Genomic DNA, 26,811 nt, shown 5'->3' with positions numbered 1-26,811 from the left:
AGGGAAAGGGTGAAAATGAGAAAGGGAGTAGAGGGAGGGTAAAAATGAGAAATGGAGTAGGGGAGGCCACAGGAGGCACCTGGCCCACTTACAGGAGGGAGGAGGAGGAGGAGAGGTGAGAGATAAAGGAGTGGGAGGGGTATAGGAGGAGGAAGAGTGGGATGGAGTAGAGGGCACGGAGAGGACGGGGGCTGACGTGAGGTGAAGCAACCAAAAGGTGAGGAGAGAAAAAGATGTGAAGCGAGCGGCGTAAAAAAAAAAAAAAGATGGGGGAGATAAGAGCTTGAGAGATGGAGAGGAGGTAGGTAGGTGGGGGCTGGAAGAGAAAAGGTGGCCTTGCGTTGCTTTGAAAGGAGGCGGTGCGTGGGTGTGTGACGAAACACTGACACCGCGCCCAATGTATGAATAAACGACCACAACAGGCCGGCGAAGGTTCAATCTCTTCTCCCGGCGCACTGGAGCAGCCTGCCTAAAGCACTAATATCCCATAATACCACCCACAGTCTTTGCTCCACCTCGCATCAATGAATATTTCATGTCCTGATGGCACTTTTAAAGCAAAAACTAATTAGCAAATCCGAGTTGATCTGGCATTAGTCATATCAGGCCAATTAAAAGCCAAGTCCAACTGTACATGTTAATGGCAGCCAAGTGGAATAATTGTACTTTGAGCAGGGGAGGGAATGTTAAACAGGTCTTGTTAGCAGCACTTTAGCACTCCAGTCCACAGCCGGCTTACGAAACTCCACAAAGCCGGATAATGCTCACCAGGACCACACACGTGCGTACATCTTTGAAATCACCAAACAAAGAGTCAATCCATTAATTAGTGTCGCCATCAATTATACGGGGTCAGGTGTGATGCTCGAAATGGGAAAAATATCCATCTTGCTATCCATTTTCTATACGGCTTGCATAGAGAAGGTGGACTCCATCCCTGCTCAACAACACATAAGGAGCAGATTGTTTTCTTCACTGTGCTCTTATGCTTGTCATGTGATGATAATTGTCAAGTAGCAAGAAGACAAAATGAGTGAATTGGACGTGTTTCTCTCTGGGGTTTTTTTAAAGCACGAGTTTAGATTGAGACAGACAGCACTGACACATACAGACTAAACAGCGAGGCGCAACAAAAAACAAAGCAAAAAAAAAAAAAAAGTTAGCCTATGTTTGTTTCATCAGCCACACTTCTCTCTGTCTCTGTCTCACTCTCTCTTTCTCACCTGCGCTTTGATATGCAAATCAGGCACCAGCCAGAGCCCAAGGCTAGCAGACCATTTGCTCAAAGCCGTTCAATTTCTCATCAAATGCTCACATTGTACGTATAAAAGACAGTTTCATTCATTCAGTGGAGAAAAAAAAACCAACTAACAAGCACACATGCTTTTAGGAGGCTTTCAGAACTACAGAAGCTGATCATCTACATTTAAACCCCCATGTTCTATAGAATTTTCACTAATGATCTTTCTGCACGGAACAGGCCTGAACACTCTAAGTCACTACTAAGTCACTCATTAACGAACGACTAGGAGCGTATGTGTGTGTCTTTTCCGCTGCCCTGCCTGCCAGGTAATTGCATTGAGGACGCCCACCCTGCACATCCACCACGCCGGGTCATTCAAGGACAAAAACAGCAGCGTGTAGAAAAAAAGTATGTAGACTATAAAATGGAATCAACTTGCTCAAGAAAATAAATTGGATGCTGACAAACACAGCATGCTCATTGATGCTAATTTAACAAATTGCTCCAAAAATAACAAATGAATCTCGCTTTTGCTTACAATGCAGAACAAGAAAGGTGATTTGATACTAAATAAATGCAGGTAATTACTTCTGATTTCAAACATTTAACTGAAAACTTAGAGCACAAAGAACACAAAAAAGCCAGTGGGATAAATTAGATAAAAAAATTGAGAGGTTCATTAATTATGATCTGCAATTAATTGATCTAATTAATCCCTTTTTTAAGATACATAAATATTGCTCAGAAAAGCCCCCACTTTGAGGTATTTTCATTTAAATTCATTGCATTATTGTGGCATATCAAAAGATTGATATATAACAAAAAAAAGTGGCTTTATAAAGTCATTTATTGTTTTTAGCAGACTTGAACAGATGCAGTCCGAGGCATTTTCTTTCCACTATATTTGAGACTAGTCCCAAGTGCTTCCTGCAACCTTAAGTTTCGACCACCAAGGGGGGATATTGCAGAGTTCTTCAATCTATAAATAATTTGAAAATAAAAATAAAATAAAACCTCAGGTCCATATAAAATGCTGACGTTAACACACTAAAAAACAGTACAACAGTACAGGTATTGAACACTGAGCTAGCAGATCTGGGGTTGTAGCAACATAGTTGGGCGAATCTTCCACCAAAATCCTAAGTTTGTTTTTCTTTTTGCCATCGTACATCTTGCTGATTTTGGTCCTCAGTGTAGTCTCTGCAGTTCATTGCTTGGCAAGAACTTTCGTTAGCCTTTAGCCGGTCGTAAACTTGCTCATATCAAGAGGTGTTCTCCTCAAGTGTAGTTTGGCGAAGAGCTTTGCTATGGCTTGTTCAATTGCTAATATCTTCTCTGATAACGTTAGCCGTGGCTGCACTTGCGACTGGGTGTTTTGCGTTGATGTGGTAGGCTAAACTTGAGCTGCTTCGATGGTAACGCCTTACAAAGAAGGCATATCACTCGGCCTTTGTCAATGGTGCCGTCGAAGTAGTTTTTAAATGTAAATTTCCCATTCATTGGATTTGGACTGACAACGCTCCATTTTCACATCTACGCTCCGCTACTCATCGCTCCTCACTTTGCCCTATCAGCTTGCGCTAAATAAACCTAAACGCAATGACAGCCAATCAATGTGCACTTCAGGGTGTGATTGACCATTGTTTTCCACCACCATCAACTCAGGCATAAAAATGTATTTTTATACAAAGGGAACTTGCATTTAGAAACTGTAAAGTCAGAGATGAAAAATTTCATTAACGTGATAAAAAAGTAACACACTAAATATGACTTGAATTATTTGCAATGAATGCACCCCTAATCGTGATGTATGTTCACAAACTGCTGTGAAGTATTAACATGGATGCGAGGAGACTCATGGTGTGTGTTTACGTGTGATGTGGGGGGTGTCCATGGTGAGGATGGCTCAAACTTACCTGTTCTTAATTGGGGGGCAAGATGAGTGTGTTACATAGGTGACCAGGGACAACAGCTGCTGCACGCACACACACACACACACACACACACCCTTCCTCCCCACTAGGATTAGGAGCACCTGTATTCACAATGTGCTACGGAGACAGTTAAGCTAAAAAGCTTTAGGAGTTGTTGGGGGCTGGGTGGTGCATCTAGACCAGAGTTTCATGAGAGTCAATATGTTGTCATGATGACATTAAAGCAAAATTTATCACGGTAATATTCACAATGTGTCAAAAAACACTCCTGAGGGATGGTGACTTTAAAATTTAACTTGGTGTTGTGCTAGCCAGACAGGTGTGCCCATTAACAAGCGCTCACCATGAGGAAAGTGAGAGATATAAACCCATGAATGGAGCATAGGGCTGCTAAGACAGAGCAAATACTCCTTGATGGAGCATTTGACCTCTTTTCTCTATTTTGACGGTCATTAAAGGAGGTGTGGTTACTGTCTACATAAACACACAAGCATACCGTGGGTAGTACACGGCGTCCCTGGGGAGAAAAGCCCACTATAAGCAGCCATTGCACACATTTCAGCCTACAACTTGCACGGGGGCACTGCGCACTTCCTACACACCAGCAGGCTCACACATGCGCCAAGAAACAGCAAGGCAATAGCATCACAAGCTTTAAAACCTGGTGCCCAAATTCAGCCCTTTATTTTCCCAAACCCAGATGCAGTCGCGGATGAGTAACAGTACTTTGCTCACCCCACATATTTAAGTGCCCTCGAGCAAGGCGCCAAGCACCCCGAATTGCGAGTTTGTGCTGCATTCCTTTATTGGTTGATTTGGCCCACACATGCCTGGTTACTGTATTCCACATGACCAGAGAAAGCAGCATGTTATCTCTGTTCATCATCTTTATGAAGAATCATGAGGTAAAGCCCAAGCGGAAAGTCTTTGCAATCTCAAATGTGCAGCTAATATTTTTTCCATCTCACAGTTGATGTCGCCCCCGCACGCCTTCTCTGCTCACCTTCGAGCTGGTGTCTTGGTCAGTGTTAGAGCTTTGCTGCGCGTACACACATACACCGATGCCTACCGCAGGGAAGCTGTGGCATTGTGGGAGACAGTTAATGCCAGGTAGTTAATGGAATGTAAAACAAAAACTTTTGAGCCAAACAAACCGATGGAAACACACACGCACAAACACACACACACACACACACACATACTTTACTGCACGTAATCCTACAATCATTGAATAACTGAATGAAAGAATTGGGAGGGCTTATCATATCAAGCTGCAACCCTTAACCGAGCATGAGGAAGGACAAAACACCTGCATAAATCCTGCCAGGTCTTAAGACAATTTGGGAAATCACCAGATAGTCTTTTAATCCAACAATCCAGTTAGTCACTGTCAAACAGGGATCCCAACATGTAGCTTGCCACCTGTTTCTGAGTAGCACACTACAGAACCAAAGAATGATGTACATTAGGTACTTTGCTATTCTGCCTCATTGATAAAAGTACACACTGCTAGCTTTTGTGCAGACAGCATGGGTTGAATTCCCGGACAGGGCCCCAACACCCAGCCATTGAAGATGTCCACTGCCAACCTCAAGCCCGTATAAATGGGAAGGTTGTAATAGGAAGGGCATCCAGCATAAAAAAAAAATAACCTGACCCAAACAAATCATGTTAGCCGAAATACAAGCAGCCTACTTTGGTATTTTCATATCAAATGCCACAAAATGATGCGACTTACAGATCACGTGTGAGCGAAAGATGTTAGTTCGCCATTGTTTGGCTGCAAGAGTAGTTCAGTGTTAACATAGTAGACGATAACATCATCAAAAACGTCAGAACCGTTTTCAAAAGTCTGCATTGTGTTCAGCTTCAGTGAAAAGGTAATAATTGGTGCCGATCACATACACTACAACACCAGTGCAGTTCCCAGCTGCTTTTGTTTTGGCAACGTCGCTCTCATATTGAAACAGGTTGGAGTCCTGTGTTGTAGAAAGATATGAAAGATACACCGGAAAAGGAGTAGGAAGAAGAAGAATTTATTTAATCCTACCCCATGTCTCAGCAGTTATTGATAGTTTGTTCACTTCACATCAGGTGACAGATTTTTTAAAAAGGGAATAAAAGGATTTATACATAGATGTTGTGTGTTAGTTTAGTTTGTGCTTATGTTTGTGGAAGAGAATAGAAATAAGTACAAATAATTTCCCTGCAAACACATACTAGTGATCCATCACTGATGGCGGAGATCATATGAGTTTGCCATCAACGTGCAGTATTTCATTCACAAAAGCCTTCATGTGAGCACTTTTCTGAAGAGAAAGTTCAGAAACACCACTACAAAGATGTGTGCGCACTCCAAGCACGCACAAACACACACACACACACACACACACACACCACTATATAAAACATCTGATGATTACAATGATAGTGCAACATTTCAAAAGTGAAAATTTCCCCTCTAAATGTCTTTTCTGGCTGTCAGCTTTGGTCTGTTGACGCAGCAGAATTTCCAGCTAGAGAAATCCCCCCTTTCGGAGGGTTAACTGAGGCTAGACGTAGGAGGGTTTCTACCCTCCAGACTGCTGCACCGAGCATCAACACTCCCTCAGCCGGTAAAAAGTGCTCATGGGCGGCGGGTGGATGTGAACATTCATGCTAACACACCATGAAACTACTTAACACGCTTGCAAGTGTAGACTAGCATAAAGAAACATATTTTTCGAAAGTATGAAGAAGTTTTAGAGCGATGTGTCAGCATAAACAAATATTCTAAAGAACACTTAGGTTGTCAATGAATGACAGCTTCCACAAATATATGCTGGTTATTGTAAGGAACAGGTACTGTACTGCTAAGCCACGAAGACAATGCACCAATATGACAATAAAACATACAAATACAGTACATTGTTGTACCTGACAAGAGACACACTGCCTGAGTTGCAATGTTTCCTCCAACCTGTCCAACAAGAAGCTAACAAAAAACTAATTAGGTTAGAAAAGAGACACGCAGCGTGGATGCGTGTCCATGTTTGTTTGTTTTTTAAATAAAGCTTTGTAACAAGAGCCAGACATACCTGTTACCCCATGGGTTCCAAGGGTGGACGGCGGTGTTGGTTCCCTCCGAGTCCAATGTGCGGTGACAGCCCCGGAGACACGACACGGACAACGTGACTGGAGGGGAGAGGTGGTCGAGGAGGGGAGCGTGTCCACTTGGAAGTGTGTGTGTGTGTGTGTGTGTGTGTGTCCGCTCCTCTGCGTGCCTTTTCTGCAAAGTGTAATTCCCCGTGTTTTCTCCCACTCCACCAGCAGCAGCAGCCCCGTTGTCACCCGCTCTCTCTCTCTCTCTCTCCTCTGCCTCCCCTCCTTTTTCCGTGTCTTGCTTTCAGGAGCCTCCCCCTCCTCGCTTCTCCTCCCCCTTACACTCTCTTTTGCTTTCTCTTCTCTTTCTTCATAACGACCACACACGCACCAACAATAATAACGATGATGATAATAATATGTAAGTATGGCTGTATTATCATGTAGGTAGTGTGGGGGGGTGGCAAGTGGCATCTGTTGCCATGGGGCTCATAATGACCAAGGGCTTAGGGCAACTCACCCCCTCTGGTGGTAACCACTGGGAAAAACACTACTTGCTGAAAAAAAAAAACACACGAGGGGTGGGGGGGTCGGGGGGGTTGACAGGTTGACACAATTTGCCTGGAAAACACCTTCTGCAGTCATGTGATGTGCATTCATTTATGGGGAGGGATTATGTCATTCAATACAATTTTACAATTTGAACCTCCCCCGTTTTCATTGTGTGTTTCTGCACCTGACGGCTGTGATTCATGTTTTATGGACATACATTGGGTGAGATAATGCACTGAGCGCTGAAATATATACAAAGTAAGGTAACAGTCATGGGTTAGTTCAGTGGTTTTCAAAGAGGGAGGTGGGCCTGACGTGGGAAGTGCTAGAATATTTACGAAAGGTGCCATTTGAGGGTAAAAAAAAATAAATTAACCTTCTCAGCTAACTTGAGTTATGTCAGTCACATAACATATATATATACAAATAACCATTTTCACTCATATTCACACCTGCGGACAATTTAGAGTCTCCCATTAAGCTAACATGTACAGTATGCTTTTGGGGATGTGGGAAGAACAAACTCCTGTACTGTTACTATCATGCGCATGTAATGAGGAACTGCAGAGCTGCTGTTTTCTGTACAATCAGGAATTGCTGCAGGTTTGAGGAAGTGTGCACAAATGTGTGTAAGGAAACTGGTGTTTTACGTGGCACAGCAGGGTGTCGAACATGACCTCCATCGGTTTGTTGGCTGCCGAGTGGACAGATAACAGAGTGTGTCAGGCCATGTGGATTAAAGCTGCAGGTCTGTAATACCCGGTTCGCTCTTCTTCCTCAGCATGCGTGGTGGTCTGCTAACACAATCCCTGCCTCAAACAAGCTGCTTTACGCAAAGCTGTGCACCCGCACGCCAACGAGGCCTTCAAATCTGCCTGACACGACAAGCGTGACCTAGCCCCCCCGCCCCCTATGACCTCACCAATCCCCACCTCCTTTCATGGGTTTAGGGTTCATTAGGGCCACTTACACATGTATTCACTGCTATAGACACTTATTGCAGCAGTCCACTGCAGGGATGGGTATGGGGCGAAGGGTAGTGTGTGTAAAGCCATCATTTCCATCAAGCTGTATACTTGAGCCCAGCTCATTTGGAACAGTAAACCCTAGCTAGCCACTTTTACGCAGAGATCCTGCAAAACTGCTGTATCAGAAACATAACAGAAGGCCTTTTTACCACATTCGCCTGTTACACATGTGTATAAAAACCTTGGACAATTGCTTTCAACACAACAGGGCAGTTGAGGTTAGTGTTGGTTTTTAAACTTCGCACCGGGAAATTGCTGAGTCAACTTCATCCACCCCCGTTCTGTGTCAGTGCCATTTACACAGACTGTACATACAACCTAGAAAAAATGCAGAAAAAAGTCAGCTTTTACGGTGTCTTAAAAGGGGCTCCTGAATGGTTTTCCATGTTTTTTTCCACATATTTACAGAGTGGGCTCAATTCTATGAGGCTGCTAATACCTACAGTACATTTGTGGTAGCAAAGACGGACATGCAGTATTACAATCAATATTTAATTTCCACTTATGTGCACGGTAAAGGTACAAATTCAGTTTGATGTCTAAAACCCCTTGTACACAGTATGTTCAAGCTGAGTTTTGACACATCACTGTTCTGTGTAAATGGAATTGGGGGGAGTCGCTCCTTCAGTGCTCTGCCTTTGGAAGTTGTATCAGAAGTTGTCCCATCACTGCTGTCTGACATACAGGTACATCACACAAGACACAATATTGGGCCATTCCTGGGCTCTATGATTAAAAAGTAAAGCTGGCTTATCTGATGTGGCTGTGACTGTGTGTATAAAAGGCTTTAGTCGCGCTATACCAGCAATGAAATATACAGAAACAAAACGTACTGACTGAGTAACCTGACAAATAATTCCACATAAAAGATGAACATGGCATGACATCTAGCATGCCATGTTCTTTTTTCCTGGCATGTGCCAGTCTGTTATAAGAAGGTGACAAGCTTTGGTTGAAAAAGGGTTAATTTTCTGTTCTTCTCGATCCATTCCCATTTTTATTTGTACACTCTCACAAAATAAAGTACAGTATTCAGAGCCTTCGCTACCCCGTGCAGCACCATAGGCGAGCTTTTACATGACGCCCCCCTCCATCGGCGATTTACATACGCTTAAAAAAGAAACTGAATGACATTTTTACTGTTATCTTCAATTTGTAAGATAATGAGTCACCCAATTTACATGGTTAATAAATTACAAATGAATGCAAAAAAAATCTGAAATATGATATAAATACTGGGGGTATCGCGATACAGTCAGCTCACGAGGCAACGCAATACACGATATTGGGGTCACGAGATGAGGCGATATTTTAACATTACTTTTAAGAAAACTACAGTAACAAAATATAGGACTGGACAAATAAACCTTTTTATTTAACAATGCAGGGACATTTTGAAATGCTTTATAGCTTTGCATACATGACCTAATAGGGGTAATAGGGTCTGCAAGAACGAGACCAGACAAGATTTTGACATTACTTCTAAGAAAAGCATCAATCAAAAAATACATGACAATATATTGCAATCTACTAATTTAATTTCTACTTTGTTACACTCTTCTGCACTCTGTGTGTATGCTACCAGACCCACATCCACCCACCCAGACAAAGAGACTTTATGACTGAAAAAAGAGCTCTCTCCCTTCAAGCCATTGTTCTATGGAACAAACAAACTTACGTGCTGAAACCAATGCATAGAGTGAACTCTCTTCCTGCCTATTTGGAGGCAGGAGATGAGGAAAACTGTCAGGCGCCCGCAGGGCAACATATCAGGATCGAGTTCATTTTCATTTATTGTGTGATTAAACTTTTTGACTCGTGAGCCACGTTGGCTTAAAAAATTTGGCCGAGGGGCTACTTACTCACGGTGCAGCGAAACAAAAACACAACACATCCGTAGCAAGTTAACGCATCACAAATACTGCTATGTGGGTGATAAACAACAACTAAGCGCTAAACATAACACGTAACTTAAACTGCTATTTACAAGTGCCCGCAACGCATGCTGGGTAGACCAGTGACAACAACATGAATTATGAACGATGAAACACAAGAGTATGTTAACCTTCCCCCTTGTTTACTTCCTCCTCAACATATATTGCAATCAAGCAAAAATGCGACAAACACGGCAAAATGTTGGGAGAGAGTACTACAAGCTGCCCAGCATGCCTTGTGGCGGGAATATATGGCATGGGTTTATTTGTATGCCCACATGGTGCAATAAGTAGGTTATGTTGTGCGTAATGTGTGTGTTGAGGTGTTTTGTTTGGATCGCTTTTGTGTACAAGCTACAGACTGCTTCTTACTATTTCCCGTGCGACTCAAGCGTACCACAATGTCACTCCAAATCATGTTGGTTACAGCTTCGATCGAACACCCGGCAATTTTCGTTGTTGCTGTTGTTCTTGTCTCTCTCTGTGTCGTCCCCTCTTGACCCGGCACTCCCCCCTCTGTTTTCTTCTCTATCCCCTCCTGCTCAGGTCCGGCCGCTAATAAATTGTATAACAACAAAACATCAAATAAAGTCAAATAAATTCTGTATAAGATCAACAATACGATGTGCCCTAATGGCTGGACGGGACACACAAAAAAAAAGACTCACACAAAGTACAACAAGGAGAGAGCAGAAACAAAAGGTGATGGTGCACAACAACTTGAAAAAAGTGAAAAAAGGCACCAACTACTATTAAATGTCCAAAAAGTACAAAAAGTCCAAGAGAGAGTGTCCTCAGAGCATAGAAGACAGACTCTCCCCACGCTACAAACAACTGGGTTTAAATAGCCAGACAGCCAATCAGCAGCAGGGGCGCTCACTTGTTCCGCCTCTGCGAAGGCCTCTAAATAAACAAAAAACACAAAGAAAAGGAGAAGTCAAGGGCAGACAAAGTGCAGAACAAGAAGGAGGAGAAGTTGACATCACTGGTGTGTGGATGTATTTTACTTGCAAGGTTTTATATTTTTATCATTTTGTTAGATCAATATTGATTGTGAACTGCTTCAGGTGATGTTGTAGTGTAGATATTTGGAGCTCTCTAAGCTCTTAATCACCGAGCCTTTCTATTTACGGCAATCTTACAGACACTTATTGTGTGGACGTTTCCCTGCATTGTATCTGCCAGCATTGGTAATATCGTCGGCACTTAACATGGGTGACTGTGATTCGTGACCCTGGCGTGGCACTTTTTATGATATGGCTGGTTAAGTCCCCACTGAAGGCCCAGGTACCAAATGCATCACCCGCCACTGGTAACTAGACAGTAGTGATGATGTTGTTGTTGTTGTCGTTTCACGCTGCCATAACCATACCTTTCAAACCGGTCGTTGTCACTGGGAAACTGCCATATTTAAAAATTGTTTCCCGGCGCTCTCCAGTTTTAATAGTTTGATGTATTTTAACTTTTATGAAAATAAAATCCACCCCAGCACAGCTTTCGGTCTGCTCTGCAGCACTCATGCATCAGCATTGGAGAAATGCATCCTGTAGCCGGTAAAGTTCTTTTAAAATAAACAAAGCACTCAAGTCTCCAACCCCCCGAAGTTTATAATGCAAATGTTGTCAGGAATGCCAATAACGAGGAAGGTGATGATGCTACAACACTTCAACATGTTTTTCATAGAGATGAGCCCTCTGGGTCTCCAATTTTATGTCGATAAAAGTGATGGACCATGGACCGTATGTCGATGCCTACTTAAGCGCATATATTTGACACATGCAGGTTGTCGATGCAGTATAAGCGTGACTCACTTAAGCGGATTCCACGGTACTCAATTTTTCACCCACGTATGACTGAATGAAATTAATGAAGATGTATTGCGTTTTTTTGTCAGTGACACAATCTAGAAAGTAAAAATAAGGTTCCTGTGTGACAGCTCTCTTTTAAACTGTTTATAGATGCATTTTAGGAGAACTTTTTGAAGTCTAGCAATGAGCTGCGCTCCTGTCATGCACCCCCCTGCTGAGGAACACAGCAGTGTAATTGAGGAAGAAAAAAAAACAGCACAAAAATCTGCCACTGACACAAAAATATCCACGACCCTTTCGCTATCAATTTACTGTGGGGAACAGCTGTGTGCCGCCTGTGCCATCCCATCCTTGCTTGTATTGAAAGCAGAGCCTGCGGCTGAAAGAACACTATCTCTTCCAGGTGCAGGCAGGGGCTGTGGGGGGGGGGACTTCACAAAGGAATATTTGGCAAAAGGTGTGAGACAACATTATGTGTGAAGGTGTAGCTTAGTGACACTAAAATCAGCAGCGAGAAAACGATGAGTCGTCTCTCAGAGAGAAAGAGCAACTTCGGAGTTTGTCATTGGTGACTGTTATTGATACTAAGGAAGCGAGGAAGGAAGGGAACTGGGGTGCAAGGGGAAGGAATGATGATGGGGGCGCTGTCAAATGTAAGGAGAAGCAGTGTGAATGGAGGTTATTGGATTTAAAGAATGTATAGAATCATATGGAGCATAAAAGGAATATATTTGCTCTTGTTGCCCACACATTTTGTTTCTGTCTGAAAGCGACATTGCAGTGGGAAACAAGGAATGTCCTCATTTCACCCTTTGGACTTTCAGCCTTTGGATGCTGCTGAGCTGACTTCTCTGTGTAAAATATCATTTTGTTGTGACAGTGATATGAAAGTGATATGAAAAGTAGCCATAGAATCCATATACCAACAGGATGTTCAAGTCGATGCTTTCCTGTTTATCATTTATTAGCTCTCTACATCAAACTGGCCGCTCTCCCTCTGTGGTTCGCTATCTCTGCCTCTCTTTCTGCATGTCTACTTCCTCCCAATCTCATTTACTCCATTGGAAGTGGTAGGAGTAAAATTTAAAACAATAAAAAAAAGAGAGAGCGAGAGAGAGAGGGAGAGAAAGCGAGACAAAACGACCTTCTCTTCCCCGAAGCAAGAACGTCTTCTTATTGTGGAGGTCACCGTCTCAGTGCAGCCCCACGCTCGGAACACAACTCTGCTTGTTTTAATGATGCTCTGAGCTCAGGGAGACGGGAGGAAAAGAAAGATAGAAGGAGGAGGAGGAGGAAGATGGGAGGATTGGCTATTTTCTTTCTACGACTCTGTTCACCCTCACCCCCTCAGCTGGCTTCCCTCCCCCTCTTGTGTGCAGAAAGTGCACCTCTCTTTCCACATCCATCTTGAAAGGTTCCTCTAAGCTGTCTAACCTCTCAGCAATATTATATATTGTTCCTCGCCTCAGCCCACACTCCAACCTGGGTTGCTATGCAATAATATGACCTCTCATCTCTTCTCCGCTACATTTCCTCTCTCTTTTCTGTAGGCAGGGGATGGGGTTGTCGGCGTCCCCCCTCCCTACCCTATCAAACCTTCCTGTCCCTTTAATGACCTTTTAGGGCCCTGTGCCGCTGTTTGATTTGACCCCGCTGACCGTGTGGAGTAATGACTCCATTCCACACCACAGCAAATGACTACATGAACAATCCAGTAAATATGTACACTATCTACAAAAATACCTATTACATAATCCATCTCCAATCCCTTCCTCCTCTCCCTGCATTCTGCCTATGCCATCCTCTTATCCTTCTCTTATCTCCACTGGCCCCGTCTCTCGGGGGTCTTTCATTTTTGTCATAATCACCTTGGAGATTGGGGACCGGTGCCCAGGGCAGAGCTGTGCAGAGGAGAGTATAAGGAAAGAAAACGGGGAGGGTGTTTTGGGACAACGTGGGGGGGGTTGAGATATGGTGGTGGGTCTGGGGGTTATGACGGCTTGTCAGGCTCAGGCTGGGCTAATGTGAGGGGACAGCCTTGGCTGTGACTTCACCGCACGATGCCAGGCAGAGCAGGACAGAAAGAACAGATGAAACGCTGCATTCTCCCACCCGCACTGACTGCATTTGGAGGTGCGTGGGGCCCCGATGTCACACCCTGTAGGTGTTTAAGCTGCTTACTTGCAACTAACAAGGGAGCGAGATGAGGCAATCGAAGGCAGTGGGGATGGTGGGGAGAAAGGGAGAAGGATTCCGCTAAAAGGATGAAAGAGGGAGAATGGGAGAGAGTTGGAGGATGACGGGGGCGGAGGTCACGGTTGTAGGAGGTTATAATGTGTAAGCTTCTCGGTTTGACTGACTTTGCACTAAAAGAAGCCTTGTTTTATGTGGGGAATGTTGTGTAGTTTGTACTGCCGTTTGTTGGAGTGTGACGACCGGCGTTCACATCACAGAAGGAGGCTCAATCGTCAGGTTGATCATTTGATCAAAGTCTTTTCCTGCTGCCACACCCACGTGACTTTTGTCTTCCAGCGTTTTAACGTTCCTCACATTTCAGCACACTTTGACATGGAGAGGCTGCCATTGGAAGGCATAGGTCGGTAGTTGGGCATGTTGGTGGGTACATGGCGGTCCTGGCATGTCACATATTTTTCAAAATGTGATCTACCTATCAGGAATGTGTGTGATTGAGCTGGGCGATGCGTTATCGTCTTATGATATGGACAATCACATCATCTTTGTTTGTTGCATCAAACATATCCATTTACATCCACACCAGCTATAAAGATCTCCATCAGCATTCAGATATACACACATCAGTCTGTCCACTCACATACAAACAACGTGTAAACATCTGTTAATCTATTCACATGCACATGAGGTAAACATCTGTCTGTGTATTCGCAGACACGGTTCATATAAATGTCTCTCTGACCATTTCCATCATACACATGTCAACATCAGTTTGTCCATTTACATAAACAAAATGTTAATATCTATCCATTCACATGCACATACAAGGTAAACATCAGTCAGCAAATTCACATAATAGCAAAGTCTGTCTGTCCATTCACATACAAACATACTGTAAACCCTAATGTGTCCACACATACAGTTTGCACATCTGTTTATCCGTTCACATACACACATCAAGTCAGGTAATGTGATGTCTGTCCATTCACATAAACACATCATGTCATCATTTATGGACTGTCTGTCCATTCACATACCCTCATAATGAAAAGATCCATCGGTCTGTTCACATAAAGTATTCCCTTGTTTATCGATTGAAGTTAATTGGTTCCAGACCCGACCGGAATACGGAATATTTTTGCAGTTTTTGCACGGAAAACCCGTTTACAACCTTCTAAATGTGATTTTTAACATTATTAGAACCTTCTAGACATGAACTGACACCTTTACACTAGTATTAGCCAATATAGCAGGCTTGATAATGGAAAATAAGACATAATATAGACTCACATATGTTAGCATTGGGAGAGTTGCTGGCTGCCTGTGAATATTCTCATTCGTCCAGATCATTGCATTCTCAGGGCATCGCAAATGGACTGTTCAAGTTGTCTTAGAAGACGCCTTTCGCCTTTCATCTAAGCAGGCTTCATCACTTCATGCTCAAAGACTCGGTGGTACACACAGCAGTCAGACTAGATAGGACAGCTCTAGTCTAGTTCATGCTCAAAGACTAGGTGGTACACACACCAGTCATACTAGATAGGACTGCTCTAGTCTAGTTCCTCGTTGTTTCTTTTTTTACTTGCGCGACTTCTTGCGGTGGCTCATGTAACATTAAGGACACCGAGTGACCAGTATAGAATACTACAGTACATATCAGCGTGTCTTTCATTGCGTTTTCTGAATGCCTTATATTTGCATTTTAATTCATTTAACATACAATTAGATTATTTGCTTACGTGCATATTTTTTGACTATTAATAGGCCATATTCAACCACAAAACAGCAATGATTTACTAATATATTCAGGGAAAAGTGTGACAGAAGCTGTGATTCGAAGCGTGGTGTGGCGAGGGACGACTGGACACATATCCTGTAAACATCAATCTGTCCACTCATACACATGCACGTCATGTCAACAGCTGTGGTTATAAGGTAATGATGACACAGGGTGAGCGTGGGGGCAGGGAGGGAGGAATATTGGGTGGACCCAAGTTAGGCCTTAGTCAGGATTGCTTAGGCTACGTTCACACTGCAAGTCAATTCCGATTTTTTTGCTGAATTGTGACCTGTATCTGATTTGTACATGTCAGTGCGAACATTACATTTCAGATTTTTTTAAATGCAACTCGGGCCTTTTTCATATGTAGATATAAATCCAATATGTATCTGATGCTAATGCAGTCTGAACTTTCGGGTCTCAAAGAACCAACCTATTTGTCTTCGAAATTAACAAAATATCCGAATTGTGCATCATATCCTGCAGTGTGAACACAGCCTTAGACGCACATGCACACAAGAAAAGGGTCAAAGGGCAGTACTCGAACAAAGATGATAACACATTTAGCAACACGTGCAAGCTCCTTTTCACAGTGGGCCACTTTTCATCATTTGTGTCATCTCAGCACCTTTTCCTGTTGATGCCTGCTGAGGAGGTTCTCAATCACCCCCTCCACAGGTCACTGGCTCTGTTTGCACCCTCAAGGGACCCTCTTCCTCGCCACACCAGTTCCTCTAATTTAGTCTCAAAATTATTTCCAGTACTTCTCCCGTCCCATTTGTGTCCTTTTGAACACTGATGGCCTCGGAGACAACAAGGCCTACACAAAACCCACTGCTAACACAAAAAGACACATGATTACACAATTTACACACACACATCAGTGTCAGTCTCGCCAACCTGACAAATGCATTACATGTTATGATATGCAAAAAACTACTGTTCTAGTTTGTAATGTATATCGGAAACAAGATTTTTTTCCACACCTGTGTGTGTGTGTGCGTGTGGTGGACCGAGAGACAAATAGTGGAGCTTACAGTAAATGGAGACATTTGTGAAAGCAGCAGACAGACCGACACAAATACACAGATCAAAGAGGTTGGAGCATTACAGCACACAGGGGAGCACGAGGAGGCGAGAGAGCGCGTCAGAGGCAGAGAGGATGGGAGTGAAGGTGAATAGAAACCCCGATCAATACACCATCCAGGAACCGCTCCACGCCAGCGGAGAAACAGATGTAACCGAGAGAATAGAGAGAAGGAGAAAAAGTGGGTTGACTGCAGAAAGAGAGGGCAGAGTGGTGGAGCAGAGCAAGGACGAGCGGCAGAGCATGAAGTCACACACTCGTAACCCCCAGTGACCTCTCATGGATGGTCCAGGGAGTGTAGGGCATGGGACATCGTGGGGGAGGTCATCATGGGGGAGAATATTGATTTGAGCAATATCAGCGGGGGATGGGATGCAGTGTGATGAAGAGGGTCAGAGGGGTTGGGGGTCAACTGACCATGCAAGGACAGTTTTAGGCAGGCCTTTTCTCCTCTGATCACATACCACTCACCTGTGTGTCACACATTTCATGGACTTATCAAATTACATAGTAAGCGTTATCTACAATTCAGGCAGGATCACCAACATGCCAACATAGTGAGGAGACCTTGTCCATGGATTATAGTTTTCTCTGGCAAGCACACCATCACTACCTCCTACAGTTATTCCATTGTGCTAAACATTGTATCTGCTGGAGTTATTAGTCGATCCATACTTCCAATGCCACACTCACAATTAAAAATAAATACATGGTCAGGCAAAATGATCTGACACATTTGTAGGTTAAATAAAAGGCAAATAAAGTAAAGAAACAAGAAAGTGTTTTTATTTTCGAAAAGTACATATAATGCCATTTTGCTTTGTTTCTTTATAATGCCATTGTTTTTCGTTTCTTTTTCAGTCGCTGCCATGAATTGGACTGGTGAGCATCGCGCTTTCATTGTGGAAACGTTTATCAAAACAAACGAATCTGTAACTGCAACACAACGAGCGTTCCGTTTGCACTTCAGTCTTGGTAGACATGATCCCGTACCAGCCCGAAACACCATCTTGTTATGGGGTACCAACTTCAGAGCTACTGGATCTGCATCGAGTGTGTGGACAATAATGGATCCCATTTGACTGATTTAATTTTTAAAACATAATGAAACAGAATTGCATTATATGTACTTTTCAAAAATAAAAACACTTTCTTGTTTCTTTACTTTATTTGCCTTTTATTTAACCTACAAATGTGTCAGATCATTTTGCCTGACCCTGTACAATTAAACATAAACCTCTAAATGTGAAGCAAGTCAATTCTGTGCAGTGTAAGGACTAAGGAAGTAAGGAAGTGTTTGGAACTCTGGTCTGGACCAAAAATGTAAAAAAGAAACTTGGTGGCAGTCCACATAGCATTCACAATGTTATGTTTGTCATGGGATCAAAGGCTGCACAGTAAAGAGCATAAGGGTTTGACTGGGCAGACATTCATTCATTCATTCATCCATTTGTTTTTTTTCTATGCTGCTTAATCCTGTGGGCAGAAATATTACATAATATAACTCAAAGTGTTCCAAACCACAATTCTGTTTGCTGGGTTGAATACAGGTGGTTCTCGGTTTCTGGCATTCCAGGTTCGGTGTTTCTGCGTTCCGTATGCACTGCCAAAAATGATTAGGACCGTATAAAAACAAAAAGAGAACTCGTTACGTGTACGCGGCAGAGTAGAACCACACTTGCACACATTTTGTCCCTGCAGTGGTACGCAATTTTGCATGCCAGTGGCGTGCCAATGAGTAAATTGGTCACAAACGGGTGTGAAGTATGTGTAAACTGTGCGGGGCTGCGTGCCAGTGTGCAAAGACAATTTTGAAATGTTCAAAATTTGCGGCACACGTAATTTCCGTGAACGAGTCGTGAAGGCAACCTGAACGTACAGCGAACGCACTGCCACCTATGTGCAAACAATGCAGGCTGTGCGTATCACAGAGTAGCTCACTCACATGAATTGGTTAACTTCTGTTGCCTCTTGGATCTTCCTTGTGAATTTCTGTTCATAAATGCCCGAAGTAAGCAATTCCATCTCCCACAATGTCCGTGCCTTCTTTTTTTTTCTTGTTTATGCCTTCTTCCTGCTCTTTCCGCATTCTCTTTCTGCAGCTGCGACGAAAATATAGACTTACCTTACATTACTCAGGAATTAATGAAACTAGGGGCGATGCCTGCTGTTGCGTGGCGTCACACGGGAAAAAGCGGGACCAAATGATGCCACGACTGGTGGTGGTGACAATGTATACCCATGCGGGAACTGTGCGTACAATGTTGTACACTAGACGTAAAGAGTACTTGACTTAGGTGTAAATGAGTAGTGCGGGAGGGTGGCATTTCGTGGCCATGCACACCATTTTTCGTCACAAATTGTGTGCCAACTGCATAAAGCTTCCATTTGTCCAGGCTTGGGACTGGGGCCCATGGCTGGGGGTTGGTGCCCTGGCTTGAGAATTGAACCCGTACCCTCTGCAGGAAAGGCAGCAGCGTGCTCCATAGACTACCAGCAGACATGGTCCCTTGTTTAAATACGAAAATATTACAGCAAATCAGGTCATTGTAGTAAACAAATACAATACATTGTACAGAAAATATCAAACCCACATACATACAGTTTAAACACTGCTCTCTGTCTTCTAGCAGCAGGGTAACATGACTAAATATGTGATCTTGAACAGAAGTCCACCACCTGCATGGTGATAAGTGGAAGAATGTGCAGGTTTCCTTCCAAGTGAAGATGTTATTGTTTTATGGTCACAAGCAACATTCCTTCCCCTGTTGCTCCTCACATGCCTCCATCCTTTCTCCCACACCCAGCATTTCGGCTCTGTCTACCTCTTTTCATTGTCGTCCACGCTCCCTCGCTTCAGCACACATACAGTAAATACACACACATGCGCTCGTACACTCCCTCTCGTCAGTCCTCACAGTCCAGATGGCCTATCTGCCCCCACACACTGGCTCACTCCCCCACATTCACTCACTCCATGCACTCCTCCCTTCTTCTATACTCTCCCCTACGGGAACGCAACTCCCTTTGGAGGAATAAACATCACCCCCACCCCAACCCACACACACACACACACACAATCGTGACCAGCACCTACACAATGTACACTCACCTGATACTTTCTCTATTACATAGAGTGAGAGGACAAAATGCCTATAAGAATGCACTGGATCATACAATGGGGTGTTTCTAATATTTTGGCCCTCACGTGTTGCTAGGAAAGGTGATCAAAATATTAGACTAGTGCAACTGCGGGGGTTGAACAGTGACATGTCTACACACACACTTGTCTTTATAATGAGCTGGTGGAGAAGGGGGGAAACACAGAGATGGTTGTCAGGGCAAAGTGGGAGGTGTGAGGGGTGTATTGTTATTCTGTGTGTATATGAGTGTGATCATTGGCCGGGGACTAAAGCAATAACAGAAGGTGTCTGCGTGTGTGTGTGCGTGTGTGTGTGTTTCTAGTAGTTATGTGATTGTAGGAAGGTGCGGGGGTGTAGGCCAGGGGAGACGGGTGTGGTCAACGGTTGTCGTGCTCACAGGAAGCAGTGGGGTCGGGAAAGGGGAAGTGAACCACCCCCACACTGTTCCATGGCTGTGGCAGCGCACCGCTTTCTCTTCTCCTCGGGGATGGAACAAACTGACCTCAGCTCCAGTCACACCTTTTTTAAGTCCCACACACACACACACACACACGTACGCACACACACAGCTTCTTGACGCAACCAATCAAGCTGCACAAGCCAAAAGTTACCGAAATAGCAGTAAACACGTTCTCATCAATGAAGCCCCAAATGATTTATTTCTTGGGCAACATTTGAAATAAAGTCATTTTTTAGTTGCTTCAAAGCGACACAAGACTGGAAGGCATTTTGAAATATGAATATCTAACTATATCTGACCTGAATATCTATGAATATCTGACCATTTTGAGTGAATGCTTTGTGCCACTCTATAGGATCCTGTTGATTTTAAGCATAATTCGAATTAACCGTGAACGTACAACATTGGCTGCTTGGAAAAAGATAATGGATCATTTCGGTACAGGGACTTTTTCATCAAAATGTTGGAAATAATGAATATACATTACATGAACCAACTTTTTCCACTTTTCCAGCCTAGAGATACTCATTCAACATTTATTTTAATTCCAAATCCAGACAGGGTATGAATCACTTTGGGCTTAACCATCCACGCTTGTTGTTACAAATGACTATGGTGGAGCCTCGTTCATTTATGAACGTGTTAGTCAACGTGTAGCTTATTTTGTATGCGGTGACATGAGGATGTAAGAGTATAATAAATATTTATCAGCCTTTCAAAGTTCAAAGAATGATTTCATTATGGTATCATTATTACTGAAAGATTCTTAAAAGTGGTTGACTTGTTTATGTAAAGTACTGTACTGCATCACTGGCTTTATTATTATCGATATTAATAGTTTTACTATTAAAGAAGGCATTGTTGGAAAGTGCTGCATAATTATTGTTATTATTATTAACACTGTATGGTATGTATTAATATTAAAATACGTTATTAAAAAAGGTGATGATTTGATTGTATTGTAAGTGTGGTATGATTACAATTAGTATTATTGTTCTAAAAAGAAATGATTGGAAAATACTACATTATTATTATTATAATAATTTTTTCATATCCATGTGAGTGTATGTTTCTTGTCAAAAATGGACTACTTCCTAAAACATCTTTCAGCAGTAATTTTGCAATAAATGAACAGGAGCCTTATTTGTTTTTGAATGATACAAAAACCCTTGATGATTAAATAATACATAATATTGTTGTGAGGTCAGTCGAAGCCATCCAAGTAGAACAAATAAAAACAAAAGCAATACAATAATCCCTCGTTTATCACGCTTAAGCGGTTCCAAACCCGACCGCGATAAGTGAATTTCCATAAAATAGGGTTCAATATTAATAAACAGAATATTTTTGTAGTTATGGCATAGCAACTGTTTACGATCTTCTAAATACGTTTTTTAACATGATTAGAGCCATCCTGAAATAACACCCATATAATCACCTTTACATTTGTATTACCCGAGATAGTAGACACAGTATAAACAGAGAAAATAAGACATTTTAGACATAAGATGAGTTCCTTGCTGCATTTTGTGTACAGTGGATTTCCTACGATGTTGTGTCATCAGTGTATTGTAATGGCGGCTTTAAATGGCTTTACTCTCGTATTATCCAATATAGCACACATAATAAGAGTAAATAATCCATTTTAGAGATGAATAAAACTCCTGCTCGTGTTCCCCCCGGGACAGGAAGTGACGTGCGAAGTGTTAGCTTTTATGGATTATGGCCCCAACAGTAGCCTGTGTTATTATTGTGATTATTACAATGATTATTATGTTATTATTACCGACAATCACTGCCTGTTCTGGTGATCAAGTGTCTGGCGACACCTAGTGGCCAACGTAAAATACTACATTCCCAAGTAGAATGTTTTTTCTGCCTTGTATTTGTGTTTTAGTTCATTTAGTTAGTTCATTTAGCCCTTTTCATGCTTGAAAATACTTCATTTAGGCCAAGAATACGTACATTTTTCTTTAAAATGTTTTTAACCATAATAGGCCGTATTCAACCACAAAACAGCCATCATTTATTCTTTTTTCATAAAGCGAGGGAATCGCGATGAAGCGAGGGACGACTGTATTCTAAATCTGTGTGGTTAAAGCTCCCATTTTCAATGGGTCTCATATGAATTCAGGTGTCGTGACCGAGCACCACTCTCATTCACGCCATTCGCTGCAAGCACAGTGACCTCGCGCCAAGTGGCTGAAACGCTTCAAAATGAGTCACACACTGCGTACACACACACACACACACACACACATTTATAATAGTTGTAATTAGCTTTGGATATCAGAGCAAAACACAAAGACAAAAAAAAAAACACATTTACATCCATAGTACTATACATAAGACAGAGCAGACCCCCTACCGCTGCTGCCACATCATCACGTTACCTTGGTGACGGGCTTTAATCTGTCCACAGAGAGCTGGATCCAATCTGACCTGTAACCCCATGAATAGAACAGTCGCAGGGGTCGCACACTCCTCTTGTCCCTGCGCCCCTCCCTAGAGCAGATACAATTTATCATCATTAGCATCATCATCATCATCATCATCATATTGTATGAGAGCTAGGGCGCTTCGTGTTTGCTTCTTGGATGAAAGGAACACAGAAATCATCTGTAACACAACATCTGTATCATAATGCCAAAAGATCCTGTTTTTCCTCCTCCTCCATTTTAGTTAATGCATGCCATTAAAAAACTAATAATCTATTCAACAGACCAAGCAGCAAATAACCAAAGTTTTAGTTGGGTAATGATGACACCACGGTAGAATTAATGACAGATTGGAAACATTGTAAATGCTCAAGAACTCCATATGTTGTATTACATTCATCTCTCAGGTATTGTTTTTGAATTCATTTTTACAATTTTACCAGATTTAATGACAGCATTTTGAGTTTCTAATGTAGTTTAAAAATATATTTAGTGACACGGGATTTGACTGTACATTTGTGTGAATAATGTGGAAAATGGTTACAAATTATTTGATTTTCTCTCACAATTATGAAGATGGAACCAGTGTTTTGCACCCATTGGGCTTTTTTTGTATATATAATAGATACGGTAATCAGAGACACGTTGTAAGCAAGGTTTAAACACTGATGGAAAGACATTAAAAATGATAAAGGGAAATGTCTGTGTGCATTGCTCCACCTACTGGTTAGAATGTAACTCCAGTACCTCGTTTCAGAATACTTTGTCTTGTCGGCTAAATGGCGCTCTGTTGACCGATAAAAGATGTGACACTCACATGGAACAGAGTAACAAGGGACGCTGCTTTCCTGGCCAACCACCGTACGGTTCTCGCTCGTATTCTGCAGAGGTGAGTTGGTATTTGATGGGCTGACAAACCTGAGATTGAGCCTGAAATAAAACCATTCTCAGGTTGCTCAGTCCAAGAAAGAACCACTCAGGACTCGGTGTCCTTCTCACAGCACTTTGTGAGGTCACCGAGCAGAGAGAGGTTACCTTCACTTAAGTGTTATATGGATATAAATAGGAGGGAACTTCAATCCATCATAGGATGCACTGCAAAAAAAAAAAAAGGACCGGCCAAATATAGGATAAACAGACTAGATTTTTGGAAAAAAGAAAAAAAAAACTACTTCAAATTTGTGAAATGTCCATGCAGCAACTAAATTTTACTTGGTCAGAAATCCTAAATAAATAATAAATGAAGTAAATAAATAAATACATACATTTCTATATCAAGAAATAAGCAGGATTGAAATCCTAGATTTAAGATTTTTATATTTAAAAATAAGCAGGACCTTTAAGCTGGAAGTACTTGTTTTTTTAGAATAAAATACTTTTTTTTTTTTTTTTACCTTTTTACAACCAATAAAAAATGAAATGTTCCTAAAATAACAAATATTAACACATTTTTAAGTGAAAATTACCCAACACTTAGTAGGAGGCATCCTTCTGTCTCGAGAGACACGCATGGCAGCAGCAAGGTGGGTGAAGTGTCCTGCCCCAGACACACGGTGGCGGTGACTCGGTGGAGGGAGCGTGGATCAAACTGCCAACCTTCCAGTTTCTACCGCCTGAGCCAAGGCCGCCCCAGGCTGGTACCTGATACTAGTGTAAAGTAGTTAAGCTTTATCCTGATCTTGAAAGAAGCCTGAATCCATCTCTTGCTAGATAAACAGATAATATATATATATATATAATATATAACATTGTATATATGTAAATAATATATAACAGGTAATATCAAGATAAACAGACTAGATATTATGAAAATAGTATCATGAAATTATCTGTTATCATGTTAGTTTAATTGGTGGCTCTAATTTGTCCATAGGTATGAATGAGAGTGTAAATGGTTGTTTGTCTATAGGTGCCCTGCGATTGGCTGGCGAACAGTCCAGGGTGTACCCCGCCTCCCGGCCAAAGTCAGCTGGGATAGGCTCCAGCATACCTGCGACCCTAATGAGGATAAGCGGCATAGAAGATGGATAGATGGATGGATGGATGGATGGATGGATGGATGGATGTCATTTTTTCATCCAAATTGGTTTACCTTTCTGTTTAATAAACTGAATTTTAAAACATTGTTGTTTAGCGGTTCTTAATTTAAGCATCCTGTGGATGTTGTGGAATCTTTAAACAAGGTTTTATTTGTTGGGAAAACCAAAATAACTTATTTTGAGAGTTATTTACTCAGTTTTAACATTTCTGAACTAAACTAATAGTAATCCCTCATTCTAAAATGAAGGTTATACTATAAAGTCAAGAGTAAGTAGCCCTTAAAACTAGGGGAATTATATAACATGTCTAGAAATATGATTTTAAATCTTGGCAAGTGGCGAATAATTTGCAGTGTGAATGTGGCATACATGCACAGCGTGATTGTGGGGGCAGCAATGTTGCACAACATGAGCATACTGTCGCTCACTCAACATATTTTGCTTAAAGTAATCTCTTTGATAAATTTCAATGGTGCAAAAATAAATTAAAAACCTCAGGATTTAGATAATGTTTTAAATAATCTCGACGTAATCTAAAAATAGTTGTCACTTCTGCATTAGCTTGTGAGAATATAGTAGCGGTCTTTGCAAGTCTTACTGGAGTCACCGGACAAATAAAAAAATATGAAATACCAAAACCAGGACATTTTTATTATATTCTAAGAAGAAAAAAAACAACCAAAAAAATAAACAGGATGGCTAGGACAGGACAGTCCTGGGAAAACAAGACTTTTGGGCACCCAAACTAAATTTAACAGTGTTTCACCTTTGAACTGAATATTCAACCCTAACATTAACAGTTTCTGTTCAAATTAGTAGAACCTTTTTTTTTTTTTTTTTTTTTTACTGTTGAGGTCTTCCTTACTCCCCAAAAAACAAATATTCTGGAGCATATTTTGTGTAATTTTCTGCTTATACCCGATTCTGTTTACTCACTCACAGTAGGAAATATAAAAGAATTCTCTTGGCCTTTGACATCATCAAGTTAGCTTAGCAGGTTTGACAAATACAGTCGCCCCTCCGCCACGTTGCGCTTCGAATTTGGCAGCTTTACTTTATCACAGGTATTCAAACTATATGAATAAATCATTGCTGTTTTGTGGTTGACTCCGGCCTATTATTGTAGTATTATTATATATTATATTATATATGTGTTGGTAATGTTAGAACTCCCAGAAGTAAAAATCAACAAGGAGGAACTCTCCCAATGCTAACACGTGAATGTCTAAATTAGGTCTTATTTCTTCTGATTATATTGACTATATTGGATAATATGAGTGTAAAGGTGACTATATGATTGTTATTTCATGTCGAGAGGGCTCCAATAGTGTTAAAAAGTGAATTTAGAAGGTCATAAACTGGTTTTCTGTGCTCTAACGTCAAAGATATTTGATTCATAAATAAGGAATCCTACTTTGCAGGAATTCACTTATCACTGTCGGGTCTGGAACCAGTAAACCACGATAACACAGATGTTTGCATGTTTTTCTTGATTTTTCTAAAGCTGCTATGCCCCTACTGAAGTCTTATTCAGGGGAGGCCCGACTCACGCTTTGAAAATCGCTGCTTCACGCAATCGAAGATGATCATTGTGGTCGTTGGGAAGTGTTGAGACATTTTCGGAAAAGAATACAATGCTGTAAATGGAAATACTACATCCCATCATAATCAGAAGCATCCATATTTTGTCACAAGAGTGATTACACAGGGACCATAAATACTGCATATGATGACAGCATTGTAATATTAACCCAATAATAAATACTAATAAATAATAAAAGTCAGTTAGAGCTTTAAAAGTCTCTCTACTCACTCACCACGGAGGCCAGGTACATCTTCATCCACACAGGAGGTCATCTGACTCTCAACACCGGACCTGCTGACAAATGTGACGATATCAACAACAGAAAGATAAAAAAAAAAGAAAAAAAAATCATCTGAGGACACGCAAGCATTCCACAGTTAAAGTGGCCACTACAGAGCATCATGATGTGACCTCATCTTAATCTGCACTAACAAATTGTTTCTCTCTCACACACGCACGCACGCACGCACGCACAGAGCTCCTTCCTGTTGGTTTCAGTGCCGGTG

General features: G+C 41.9%; 1 protein-coding gene and 1 long non-coding RNA gene across 4 annotated transcripts in view; both read right to left on the bottom strand.

Moving 5' to 3' along the window:
* The window catches only part of zbtb46 (zinc finger and BTB domain containing 46), an 81,664-nt gene extending 75,119 nt beyond the window's left edge, over positions 1-6,545 (bottom strand). Inside the window, exon 1 of one of the 3 annotated variants that reach the window (XM_054792170.1) lies at positions 6,255-6,545. The gene's annotated coding sequence lies outside the window, so the exon portion shown is untranslated. The remainder of the gene's footprint in view (positions 1-6,254) is intronic. The other 2 variants (XM_054792084.1, XM_054792257.1) reach the window with 2 other exon arrangements.
* Positions 6,546-10,359: 3,814 nt separating this feature from the next.
* Positions 10,360-26,721, bottom strand: LOC129194144 (uncharacterized). The gene is made up of 3 exons (XR_008573698.1): positions 26,538-26,721; positions 22,637-22,748; positions 10,360-10,675 (listed from the first exon to the last, which is right to left on the bottom strand). It is a non-coding gene; the product is annotated as an uncharacterized LOC129194144 (long non-coding RNA).
* Between the last annotated feature and the right edge of the window lie 90 nt (positions 26,722-26,811).

Source organism: Dunckerocampus dactyliophorus, chromosome 1, assembly GCF_027744805.1.
Source record: "Dunckerocampus dactyliophorus isolate RoL2022-P2 chromosome 1, RoL_Ddac_1.1, whole genome shotgun sequence".
NCBI lineage: Eukaryota > Metazoa > Chordata > Actinopteri > Syngnathiformes > Syngnathidae > Dunckerocampus > Dunckerocampus dactyliophorus.
The sequence above is the reverse complement of the archived record's forward strand: the minus strand, read 5'-3'. Positions and strand labels throughout refer to the sequence as shown.